Raw genomic sequence first — 12141 nt, forward strand, 5'->3', positions numbered from 1 at the left:
TATGTAAATGTTTAAGCTGACTCTTTAATTCACTTCTCATTAAAAAATTTGCTCTTAAATTAGAGAAATCCGAGGCTATGATTTATCAGGGATGAAAACTTATTTTATAAATCACACTAAACAATGCCATTGTCCTTTTCTAACAATGTTTTCTCTATTGTATATAAGACTGCACTTTTCCTCTTCCTTCCCGTGAGCCAGATCTAATTCAATTTAAGTACCAGGCACTTCTTAATAGAAAATTCTAAGCATATTTTTACCTATGGGGGTGTATTAGGCCATTTCTCCATTGCTATAGAGAAACACCTGAGACTGGGTAATTTATAAAGAAAAGAAGTTTCACTGGTTCACACTTCTGCAGGCTGTTTCTGGGTAATTTATAAAGAAAAGAAGTTTCACTGGTTCACACATCTGCTCAGCTTCTGGGGAGGTCTTAGGGAGGTTTTACTCATGGCAGAAGGCGAAGTGGGAACAGGTTCTTCACATAGCAAAAGCAGGAGGAAGAGAGTGGGGAGGGGAGGTGCCACAGACTTTTAAACAACCAGATCTCATGTAAACTCAGAGTAAGAGCTCACTTATTGCCAAGGAGATGGCCCAAGCCATTCATGAGAGATCAACCCTCAAGATGGAAACATCTCCCACTAGGCCCCACCTCCAACACTGGGGATCACATTTCAACATGAGATTTGGAGGAGACATCCAAACTATGTCATGGGGTCAGGAATTATTTTTGCTTCCATCAAACACTCATTTATCTCTAAATTCTACACTTGTAAGACTTATTTTAAAGTTTGATTCAAATTATACCATACTTCCAAGTTAATTGATGGGAGTAGCTATGTATTGAGTACCCTCTCTGTACCTACAAGGGAATAAGTAACAGAATCCTTCACAAATTCTCTGTTTAACCAAGTATGTGGATAAACACTTAACTGGCATAGAGATGGAGCATAATAGAACATTCCAGTTAGAGACAGGGAGGTAGGAAATCAAGGTAGGGGTGGTGAGACCGGTGTAGGGGTCAGGTTACGAACAGATATGTTTACCATGCTGAGGTCAGATTTATCCTGAGGATATTGGGTATTAATTGAAACAGGAGAGTGAACCATCTGTAACCAGATATGATTTTAGAAAGATTAGATCTATTAGCAGGCGGATATAGTAAATGAAAGAGAACCTGGAGGTCACTGTAATATCAAAGTAAGAAATGCCAAGAGCCTGAGTTAAGGTTATGGTAGAAAAGAAAGCTATTTGGAAAGTAGGCTCTGGAAACATCCTGGGTATGGCCAAAGAGGCATAGGAAGGGTTGTGACTTCAAGATTTTTAGCTTTAAGTATGTGACAGATGAAACACTGCATCCTCATCCTGTTCCTTCTTTCTCATTCTGACTCTTCCTTTCTTTTTCCACATTTTTAACTAGCTCCTTGTCCAAAAACACAGTACTGTCAAAACTGATAGAATTACCTCATGTAAAAATATCTCATGACTTTTCTGATTCTGTAATATTAATAGCTTGTCTAAGTTATTTTTCTTGTATTTTATTTTAATAAAACGTTCACTTGGCCAGATGCTGGTTTACCTCATCTTCTAAGGTGTTTTGTATATATTGTGTAATATTTGAAGACAGAGGGCCCCAGAGAACCTGACAAGTAGTGGTTCAGGGTGAAGTGCATTGAAGAAGCCCCTCAGGGTGTCACATTGGGCCATCTGAGATCACAAGCCTGCTCCCTGGAGGTGCTTTGGGGCTGCATACGGGGCTTTCCTCTACCCGCTCCCGGGAAAGTATAGCTGTGCAAAAGATATTTTAATTAGTACAATAATCCTAATGTTTTCATACCAATTTAGAGCCTAATTGAGAAGCACAAAGCAACTATTGGCAACTGCAAATTAAGTGTCTTTGGAAGTAATCTAAACAAAAAGCAGGTCTGGACAATTTAAGTCTCTCCCTAGGAGGACATAACAGAATTGAAGGATTGGTGCTGGCAAGTTCCAGGACCTGGAGTCAGAAAATAAGCACAAGCAGTCCTCCTGAGCAAAGTATGCAGACTGTTTGTGCCTTGCCCTCTCTTATCCTCCTGCAGGCTGCTGAGGACAAGCTTTCAAAGTGTGTATTTTAGCAAGACAGCTAAGATATCCCTCCTAATTGCAGCTTGCAAGAAAGCCCTGTGATCAGAGCTAAGTAATGGATACTTTTTGAGGAGGGCACAGACATGCTGGGTAGAGCCCCAAGTTTAATGGCCGAGAATCCTTCCGTGGATCTCTATTTTTTTAACCCCACCTAGCATGTAAACTAGAGTTTCTTACAGACTGACTGTACTACAATTCACTCACCTAATGTGAGTCATGACAAGGGAGAGTCCTGGTACCTGGCCTACTTCCACATTGTTCGAACAAAAAGTGAAAAATCCATTTAGCCATAAGTTGTAGAAGTGTAAATAAGAATGTAAGATTTAGTAGTAGACTGTTTCCTACTGGATTTACAGTTATGTATAAATACAATACATATAAATGTATAATAGTAACTTTCTTGTATTATTAGTCCAGGTTTTTTTTTATTACTTTGCATGGTATATTAAGTTACGTATACAGCTGAACTTTTATATTTTTTCAGACAAGCATATCTTAAAGTAATTTGCTTAAAATTTTCAAACAGAAATTTGCAAGTCTTTTACCTTTTAAAATATCCTTGCTTTCTTCTTAAATATATTTATTATTCAGTGGCCCATAAGGAATGATTACATTAGCATGTTATAGTCGTGTATTTTTAAAATATGCCCTGTTATAAATGTGAAAAATATGGATATAGTGTAACTCTAGGAATATTAATTTAGAATAAAACTGATCTGTGTTTTTTTACCATTTAAATATAGATATGGTCTCAGAGCAAGATACTTAAGTGTTCTGCTTTAAGGTAAAATATTTCATATTCTCACATGCATTTGCCATACATATGGCACAAAATTCAGAAACTACAAAGGAGAATGAGAAGAAAGCAAATAAAATCAAATTAAAATATTTTGACATATTATTGAAATAAATTTAATACTATATTAAAATATGATTTTAATGCTTATATAGTTTATGGAAGAATTTGTGGTTAGAACTAAGCAAATTGTTTATGCTTTAGCAAAAAGTAACCAATTGAGAAATCTTAAGGTTAATTTCTTAATCATTAGACAGTTTAGTGGAGTTGCATGTCATTTATATATCTTGTAAGTTAGGCATTGTAGTAGATTCAGTTATTACCAATAAATATTGATTCCCTCCTCTCCCCTCACTACATGGATGGACTGAATTTTCCTGCCCTTTGATTTTGGCCTTGGCCATGTGACTTGCTTTGATCAATGAGACCTTAAGAGGATGTGAGGATCAAAGTCTGAAAAGGAAAAGCACTGGCACAATTGTTTGCTTTGCTGCACTTCTGCTATCCCCATGAGAACAGGACCGGGCTAGACTGGAGGTAAAAGGAGCAGATCTGTCTCTGATAAGCTGCCTCAGCCAAGCCCAGCCAAGCCCAGACACATGAGAAATAATACGTAAATGCTTCTGGAGGCACTGAATTTGGAGGTAGCTAGTTACACAGCATTACTGTGGCAATAGATAACCAATACAACCACCAATAGGAAATTTGATGCACAGAGTGCCTGGGTTTTAGTTGCAGTTCTGTCATACACTAGCTGTATGACCTTTACACATTTAATCTATTCAATCCCTTTTTCACAGCCTGTTCAATTTGCAGCATAAAAACAGAATGTTAGCTGGATGTGGTGACACCCACCTGTAGTCTCAGCTACTCTGGAGTCAGAAGTGGGAGGTACCAAGAACCAGCTTGGTCGGGAGACCCCCACCCAGGTAGCACTGAAGGTAGTTGAGAGGCAGACACCCAGATAGCACAACATAGTGGATCTATCTTGGGGATCAACAGCCTGAGAGACTGTGAGACTGACAGCTCTCCAGGTTGAAGGCCCTGAGTGGATTCTCATCCACGTACTTATTTGCTCTTACACAGGTGATTCTTATTAATACACAGGTGTTCTATATTTACACATAACTCAAGCGTATACCAAGTAGGCAGCTGTTACCTGCTTACCACTAATTACAAATAAAAGGTATCCTCTACAGAGGAGCCATGGGGGCGGAGTAAACTTAATGTTTCTCAACAGGGAGGATCACCTGAGCTTAGGAGTTTGAAGGCTGCAGTGAGCTGTGATTGTGCCACTGCAGTTGAGCCTGGGTGAGAGGAAAAGACTTTTTAAAAAAGGAGACGGAGAGAGAGAGATTGGGAAAAAGAGAGAGAGAGAGAACGTTCCAGGAAAGTGGTCTCTCTAAGAGAAAAATAACTTTGGACTAATTGGCAAGCTTTAGAATGTGGAAATTGAAAGGTTAGACTCCTGTACATACCTTTAGGAAAGAGGCTGAATCCAGGGAGCTAAGCAGCAACAGCTCACAGGCTCTACTCCACCTCCACTGCACCTCACAATATAAGACCCACTGGCTTGGAATTCCAGTTAGCTGTCAGTAGCAGTATTGCACTTCCCTAAGAAGGAGCTCCCAGGGGGAGGGGCAGGCCACCATCTTTGCTGTCCGGGCACCTTAGCCATTCCTGCCTTCAGGCTTTGGAGAATTTGACCCAACCCAGGCCGAAGAGATCCCCCAGCACAGCACAGTTGCTCTACCAAAACATGACCAGTCTGCTGCTTTCAGCGAGTGCCTGATCCCGTTCCTCCTCACTGTACAGGACCTCCCAACCTGGGCCTCCAGCCACCCCCACTCAAGCTCACCAGCTGACAGAGATCTGAATTCTCCCTGGGACAGCACTCCCAGACAGAGGGGTGGGCCACCATCTTTGCTGTTTGAGTGACTTAGCCATTCCAACCTTTGGGCTTTGGAGTGTCTGAGCCAACCTGGGGTGGAAGGGATCCCCCAGAATAGCACAGCTGCTCTACCAAAATGTAGCCAGACTGCTGCTTTAAGCAGGTGCCTAACCCAAGTCCTCTTTACTGGGTGGGGCCTTTCAACCAGGGTCTCTAGCCACTTCCTACATGTGCCTTTGGGAGGGTAACAGGTTTATACATTCCTGGGACAAAACTCCCAGAGGGAGGGACAGGCTGCCTTCTTTGTTGTTTTGTAGCCTTCACTGGTGACACCTCCAAGTTCTAGAAAATCCAGGGTGACCAGAGGCTGGAGTGGGCCCCAAGCATACTGCGGCAGCCCTACAGAAAAGTGGTCAGACTGTTACGTGGGTGCTGTTCCCATATCTCCTCACCAGGCAGGTCCTCCAGGCCTGGGCCTTCAGCCAGCACCTCCCAGAGCTATTGAGCCAACACCAACTCAGCAACTCCCTGGACAGAGCCTCCAGGGGCAATTGAAAGCCTCTTGGCCCCTGCCTCTGCAGAGGAACTGCCATTACCGCCTTTGAATTAACAAAGCAGCAAAGACCCTAAATGCCTTATCCACACCTCCAACAAGCTGCAGTCAACCCAAAGAGAGGAGGCCAGTCTATCTCCCTTGGGTGCCACTCGCCCCCCCGCCCCATGACTAATCACCAGACAGGGAACCCCTGGCTTGAGTCCACAGCACAAACCCTCCATCCTGGACTGACTGCACTGAGTAATTGCTGATCTGCATCTCTCTGAGGTAGAGCCCCCGGGAGTCAAGGAAATGACCCTTGGCCACAACCACTACTAAAGTCCCTTCCTCTGCTGCCTCTAAGCTGGTGAAGGAACATAAACACTAGGATTGCCCCAGAGCTGCAGTGGACAACCCAGGAGTGCCAAGTCATGAACTAGAGCCAGCAGTCAATGGGGAGAGGGACCCACACTTTCAGAGCACTGAGGGGTAGCATGGCTGCAGCTGTGAGAAAAAAAAGGGGAACCACACAACTGAGCAAGAATCTACCAACTGACCAATAAGCCTAAGTGTCACCTGCTGGATCACACCCCAAAGCTTCCACACCAAAAATACTTCACTAACATACCCACCTCTGAAACCAGAGACAAGAAGTCAGCTTCAAATGAAGACCCTACATAAAGCCTCAGCCCAGTGAAAAGCTCCAGAAAAGAAGTCTATTGGCTGTACTCAATCTACACTGCAGTTAAAGGAACACTCACACACAGAGATGAGAAAGAGTCAATGCAAGAACTCAGTTAACTCAAATGGCCAGAGTGTCATATGTCCTCCAAATGACCACACCACTTCTCCAATAAGAGTTCTTAACCAGGCCAAACTGGCTGGCATGGCAGAAATAGAATTCAGAATATGAACAGGAACAAAAAAAAATCATCAAGATGCAGGAGGTTGGCAAAACTCAATCCAAGGAAAATAAAAATCACAATAAAGCAATGCACAAGCTGAAGGATGTAATAACCAGAAAATAAAAATAAAACAAAATGAAAAACCTTAATGTATCTGACAGAACTGCATAACACAGTAGAAGAATTTCACAATGCAATCACAAGTATTAACAGCAGAATAAACCAAGCCGAGTACAGAATCTCAGAATTTGAAGACTGGTTCTCTGAAATAAGATAGTCATACAAAAATAGAGAAAAAAGAATAAAAAGGAATGAAAAAAAAAAAAACCTCCAGGAAGTATGGGATTATGTAAAGAGGCTAAATCTATGAATCACTGGCATCCTTAAAAGAGAAGGGGAGAAAGGAAACAACTCTGAAATATAATATATTTCAGAATATAGCCCATAAAAACTTCCCCAACCTTGCTAGATTGTCCAACAGTCAAATTTAGGAAATACGGAGAAATCCTGCAAGATTCTACACAAGAAGATCATCCCCAAGACACTTAATTGTCATATTTTCCAAGGTCAAAATGAAAGACTGTTAAAGGCAGCTAGAGAAAGAAAGGGCAGGTCACCTACAAAGGGATCCTCATCAGGTTAACAGCAGAACTGTCGGCTAAACCCTACAAGCCAGAAGAGATTGGGGCCCTATATTATTGGTCCCAAAGCTCCTTTAGCTGATAAACAACTTCAGCAAAGTTGCAGGATACAAAATCAACTTACAAAAATCACTAGCATTCCCATACACGAACAACAACAAACTGAAAGCCAAATCAGAGAGGCAATCCCATTCACAATTGCCACAAGAAAAATAAAATGCCTAGGAATACAGCTAACCAGGGAGGTGAAAGATCTCTACAAGGAGAATTACAAACATTATATTTAACAGTCTTAAAAAGAAATCTTCAACCAAGAATTTCATGTCCAGCCAAACTAAGCTTCCTAAGTGAAAGTGATATAAGATCCTTTTCTGATAAGCAAATGTTAAGGGATTTCATTACCACAAGACCTGCCTTACAAGAGATCTTGAAAGGAGCACTAAATATAGAAAGAAAAGACTGCTACCAACTAATACAAAAACACACTTAAACACACAGACCAGTATTACTGTAAAGCAACCACACAAACAAGCCACATACAACCAGCTAACAGCACAATGACAGGATCAAATCCATACATATCAATAATTGAATGTAAATGGACTAAATCACCCACTTAAAAGGGACAGAGTGGCAAGCTGGATGAAAAAGCAAGACCCAATGGTCTTCAAGAAACCCATCTCACACATAGTGACACTCATAGGCTCGAAGTAAAGGGATGCATAAAAATAGAAAACAAAAAAGCAGGTATTGCAATTATAATTTTAGACAAAGCAAATTTCAAACCAACAAAGATCAAAAAAGACAAGGAACATTTTTTTCTCTTTGATCTCTGCAATGACAATTACACAACACTGCTCAAAGAAATCAGACCAAAAAAAAAAAAAAATGGAATGCTCATGGATAGAAAGAATCAATATCATTAAAATGGTTATACTGTTCAAAGTGACTTACAGATCCAATGCTATTTCTATCAAACTACCAATGACATTCTTCACACAACTATAAAAAATTATTTTTAAAATTTTATGGAACCAAAAAAGAGCCCAAATAGCCAAAGCAATCCTAAACAAAAAGAGCAAAGCTGGAATAATCATGTTACCTGACTGCAAACCATACTACAAGTCTACAGTGACCAAAACCACATGGTATTGATACAAAAAAGGCACATAGACCAATGAAACAAAATAGAGAGACCAGAAATAAGGCCACACATCTATGACCATCTGATCTTTGATAAAGCTGACAAAAACAAGCAATGGGGAAAGGATTCCCTATTCAATAAATGGCACTGGGATAACTGGCTAGCTATATGCAGAACACTGAAGCTGGACCCCTTCCTTACACTATATACAAAAATCAACTCAAAATGGATTAAAGACTTGAAAGTAAAACCTCAAACTATAAAAATCCTAGAAGATGTATGGGAAAGCCTGGATGTCCAGGTAGAAGCATGCTACAGAGTTAGAGCCCTTGTAAAGAACCTCTACTAGGGGAGTATGAAGGGGAAATGTGGGTTTGGAGCCCCCACACAGAGTCCCCACTGAAGCACTGCCTAGTGGAGCTGTGAGAAGAAGGCCAGCATCCTCCAGACTCCAGAATGGTAGATACACTGATAGCTTGCACTATGCACTGGTAAAAGCCATAGGCACTCAATGCCAGCTGTTGAGAGCAGCTGTGGAACCTGTACCCTGAAGAGCTTCAGAAACAGAGATGCCCAAGGTCTTGGGAGTCCATCCCTTGCACCAGTGTGCCCTGGGTGTGAGACACGGAGTCAAAAGAGATTGTTTTGGGAATTTAAAATTTAATGAGTACCCTAACGGGTTTCAAACCTTCTTGGGGATTACAACCCCTTTGTTTTGACTGATTTATCCCTTTTGGAATGAGAGTATTTACCCAATGCCGTGTACCCCCATTGTATCTTGCAAGTAACTAACTTGCTTTTTATTTTACATGCTCATAGGTAGAAGGGACTTTCCTTTCCTCAGATGAGACTTTGGATTGTAAACTTTTGAGTTATTGCTAAAATTAGTTCAGACTTTGGGGGACTGTTGAGAAGGAATAATTGCATTTTGCAACGTGAGAAGGACATGAGATTTGAGAGGTACCAGAGGTGGAATGACATGGTTTGGATTTCTATCCCCACCTAAATTCATGTCAAATTGCAAATATATTATCCATTCTCAGGTATTTCTTTATAGCAGCGAGAGAACTGACTAACAGTGTACCAAACAGGTAGTTTTTCAACATACGCCCCTCTCCCTCCCTTCTCTAGTAGTCCAGTGTTCCTTGTTCCCATGTTTATGTCCATGTGCACTGAATATTTAGCTCCCATTTATAAGTGAGAGTATGCAGTGTTTGGTTTTCCATTCCTGCATTAATTCACTTAGGATTATGGCCCCAGCTGCATTCACATTACTGCAAAGGACATGATTTCATTCTTTTTGTGACTGCGTTGTATTCCATAGTGTATATGTATCGCATTTTCTTTATCCAATACACCAATCATGGCAACCTACATTGATTTTATGTCTTTCTATTGTGAATAGCATGGCAATGAGCGTGTGAGTGCATGTTTATTTGGCAAAATGATTTATTTTCCTTGGGTATATCTCTAGTAATGGAATTGCTGGGTTGAATAGTAGCTCTGTTTTTAGTTCTTTGAGAAATCTCCATACTGTTTTCCATGGTAGCTAATTTATATTCTCACCAAGAGTATATAAGCATTCCCTTTTCTCCGCAGCTTCACCAACATCTGGCTTTATTTTTTACTTTTTAATAATAGTCATTCTGCCTGGTATGTGATGATATTTCATTGTGGTTTTGATTTGCAATTCTTTGATGATTAGTGGTAATGCACAATTTTTCATATGTTTGTTGGCCAGTTGCATCTGTTCTTTTGAGAACTGTCTGTACATGTCCTTTGCCCATTTTTTAAAATGTAGTTGTTTTTTGCTTGTTGATTTAAGTTCCTTATAGATTCTGCATATTAGATCTTTTTAGGATGTGTGGTTTACACATATTTTCTCCCATTCTATAGGTTGTCTGTTTACTCTGTTGATAGTTTTACTGGGTATAAGCTCTTTAGTGCAATTAGGTCCCACTTGTTAATTTTTGGTTTTGTTGGAATTGCTTTCAGAGACTTAGTTAAAAATTCATACCTGATTATCCCCTGCACCTAACAAACCATCAGGATAAATCTTACTGTACCCTAGGTTCCTATATTCCTTGGTGACTCATAAGAAATCCAAGTTTCTAATTCTTCCCTTATCACCTGGATTCTTAATCCTCATAAAGCTAGCCTGACTTTTAACCTTCTACCCATCCCTAACCTCACAAGCCCTTTCACTGTAACCTTTAGAAGTCATAATTTGTCATCAGCAAAACTTCAGATATTCTCAAACTCTGCTTTGAATATTCTATGACCCTTTTTGCTCAACTGACCTTGTCTTTCTTCTAAAAACACAGCCTCCCCTGCAGCCATCTCAGGATGTGGCAGTTTTTCTGCAGCATTTCAAGTGCCTCTTGGCTGGAAGTGTGGTAATAACCTCCCAGTCCCTTGTTAATGTTTCTACACCTTTGTTTCTTATTATTCCCAATTTTATCAGCAACCTTGATAATTATGCCATCAGACCAGCTTCCCATTCCAACCTCTTGCTGTAGACATCTGCTGTCTTGCCAGATCCCTCATCACCACCATCAATTCTACTCAAGTCACCAAATCCTAGTGGTTGTACCAGCCTCATAGCTTATACAACCAAGATCCTGGCCTCTCTGTTTTGTGGCCTTTTAATGTCAGTAATCCTGTCCTCTCACTAACATGATTACATCTTAGACCAGCTAGTCTCTCCCAAACTAATTTTAAGCATCCCCTGCCTCTAGTTATCACCTCATTTTTTCTTTATTTTTTTCCTACTTATAATTAATCATTTAATATTGGGACCTAAAAAAATAAAAATGGGTTTTCAAAAACAGACATCCATATATGGATGTGCCCATATGCAGGGCCAGCTAAACGGGTGTATGCCCTGTGCAGCAGCCAGTCCCATGCTTACACAGTCTCTACGATTCATTTAACTTTCAGTTGTCACTGTCTTGAAATTATTTTCATTTCTTTCTTTCTTTTTTTCTTTCTTCTTTTAGAGATAGGGTCTCACTATGTTGATCAGGCTAGAATGCAATGGTTATTCACAGGCATAATTGGAGCACACTGTAGACTCAAATTCCTGGCCTCAAGTAATCTTTCTGCCTCAGCCTCCTTGAGGAAAGAGACCCAAGCATCTAGGATTACCTCCCCCTTGACTTCCACACTGCATTTCAATAGAAGAAAAGGCTGGCCAACTGGCACCTCCTTGATCGCCTTCCTATAGATAGCAGGCATGGTGTGGGGAATCTTTCTGGAAGGCATTGTTTTTACTTAAGATCAAACCTTACCCCACTCCTACTCCATTGATCAAGACCCTTTCACATGTAATTTCTAAGACTGTAAACCCAAGACCCTTTCACATGTAATTTCTAAAACTGTAAATCCAAGACCATTTCACGTGTAATATCTAGAGTTGTAAGCCTATATAAAGGCAGAGCTTCTCTTTGTTAGAGGAACTTGGCTGTTAGACAAATATGTCACCTTGCTCCCAACTGAAATAAATCACCTCTTCCTTTCTGGTTCAGTGTCCAAGAGGTCTATTTCTCATGGCCACTCCTGCTTCCTTTTGGTTCCCTGACTAGCAATTGAGTTTCGGTTGGCAGGCAGCCAGCAAAGTCTCTCAGGTGGTTTACCTAGCCCTTTGGAGCATCCCTGTGGGGGGCTAGGATGATGCAATTCCTGAGAGCACTCACAGGCAGGTATTGGCCTGGTGGAAGGCCTCGCCAGAGCAGAGCAGGAAAGCCCCCACAGCGTGGATCCATCTAGTGACTGAACACTGAGAAGGAATGGGTACTTAAAATGTCCGGACAACAGAAACACAGTAGGATTGATCCCCGGAAACTTGCCCACCTCCTTTAGGGGGAAGCACGGCCTGATCACCCATGTGTGTCAGATATGGCACTCTTGAACTTGGCTCTCTCTCTCTCTCCTTTTGTAACTAACCTTGGAAGTTTCTGCTTATGGTTTCGATTTGGGTGGAGAGAGGAGAGAGATTGTGTGTGCGAATGGAGGGGTCCAACTGGACTCATCAGCTATGAAATGTGGGAGCATCAGGCCCATTAGAGGGGGCCTTACACTCTGAGCAATTTTTGGGGCTAGT

Source organism: Aotus nancymaae, unplaced genomic scaffold (genome assembly GCF_030222135.1).
Source record: "Aotus nancymaae isolate 86718 unplaced genomic scaffold, 86718_ANA_hifiasm-v0.15.2.pri h1tg000002l, whole genome shotgun sequence".
Lineage (NCBI taxonomy): Eukaryota > Metazoa > Chordata > Mammalia > Primates > Aotidae > Aotus > Aotus nancymaae.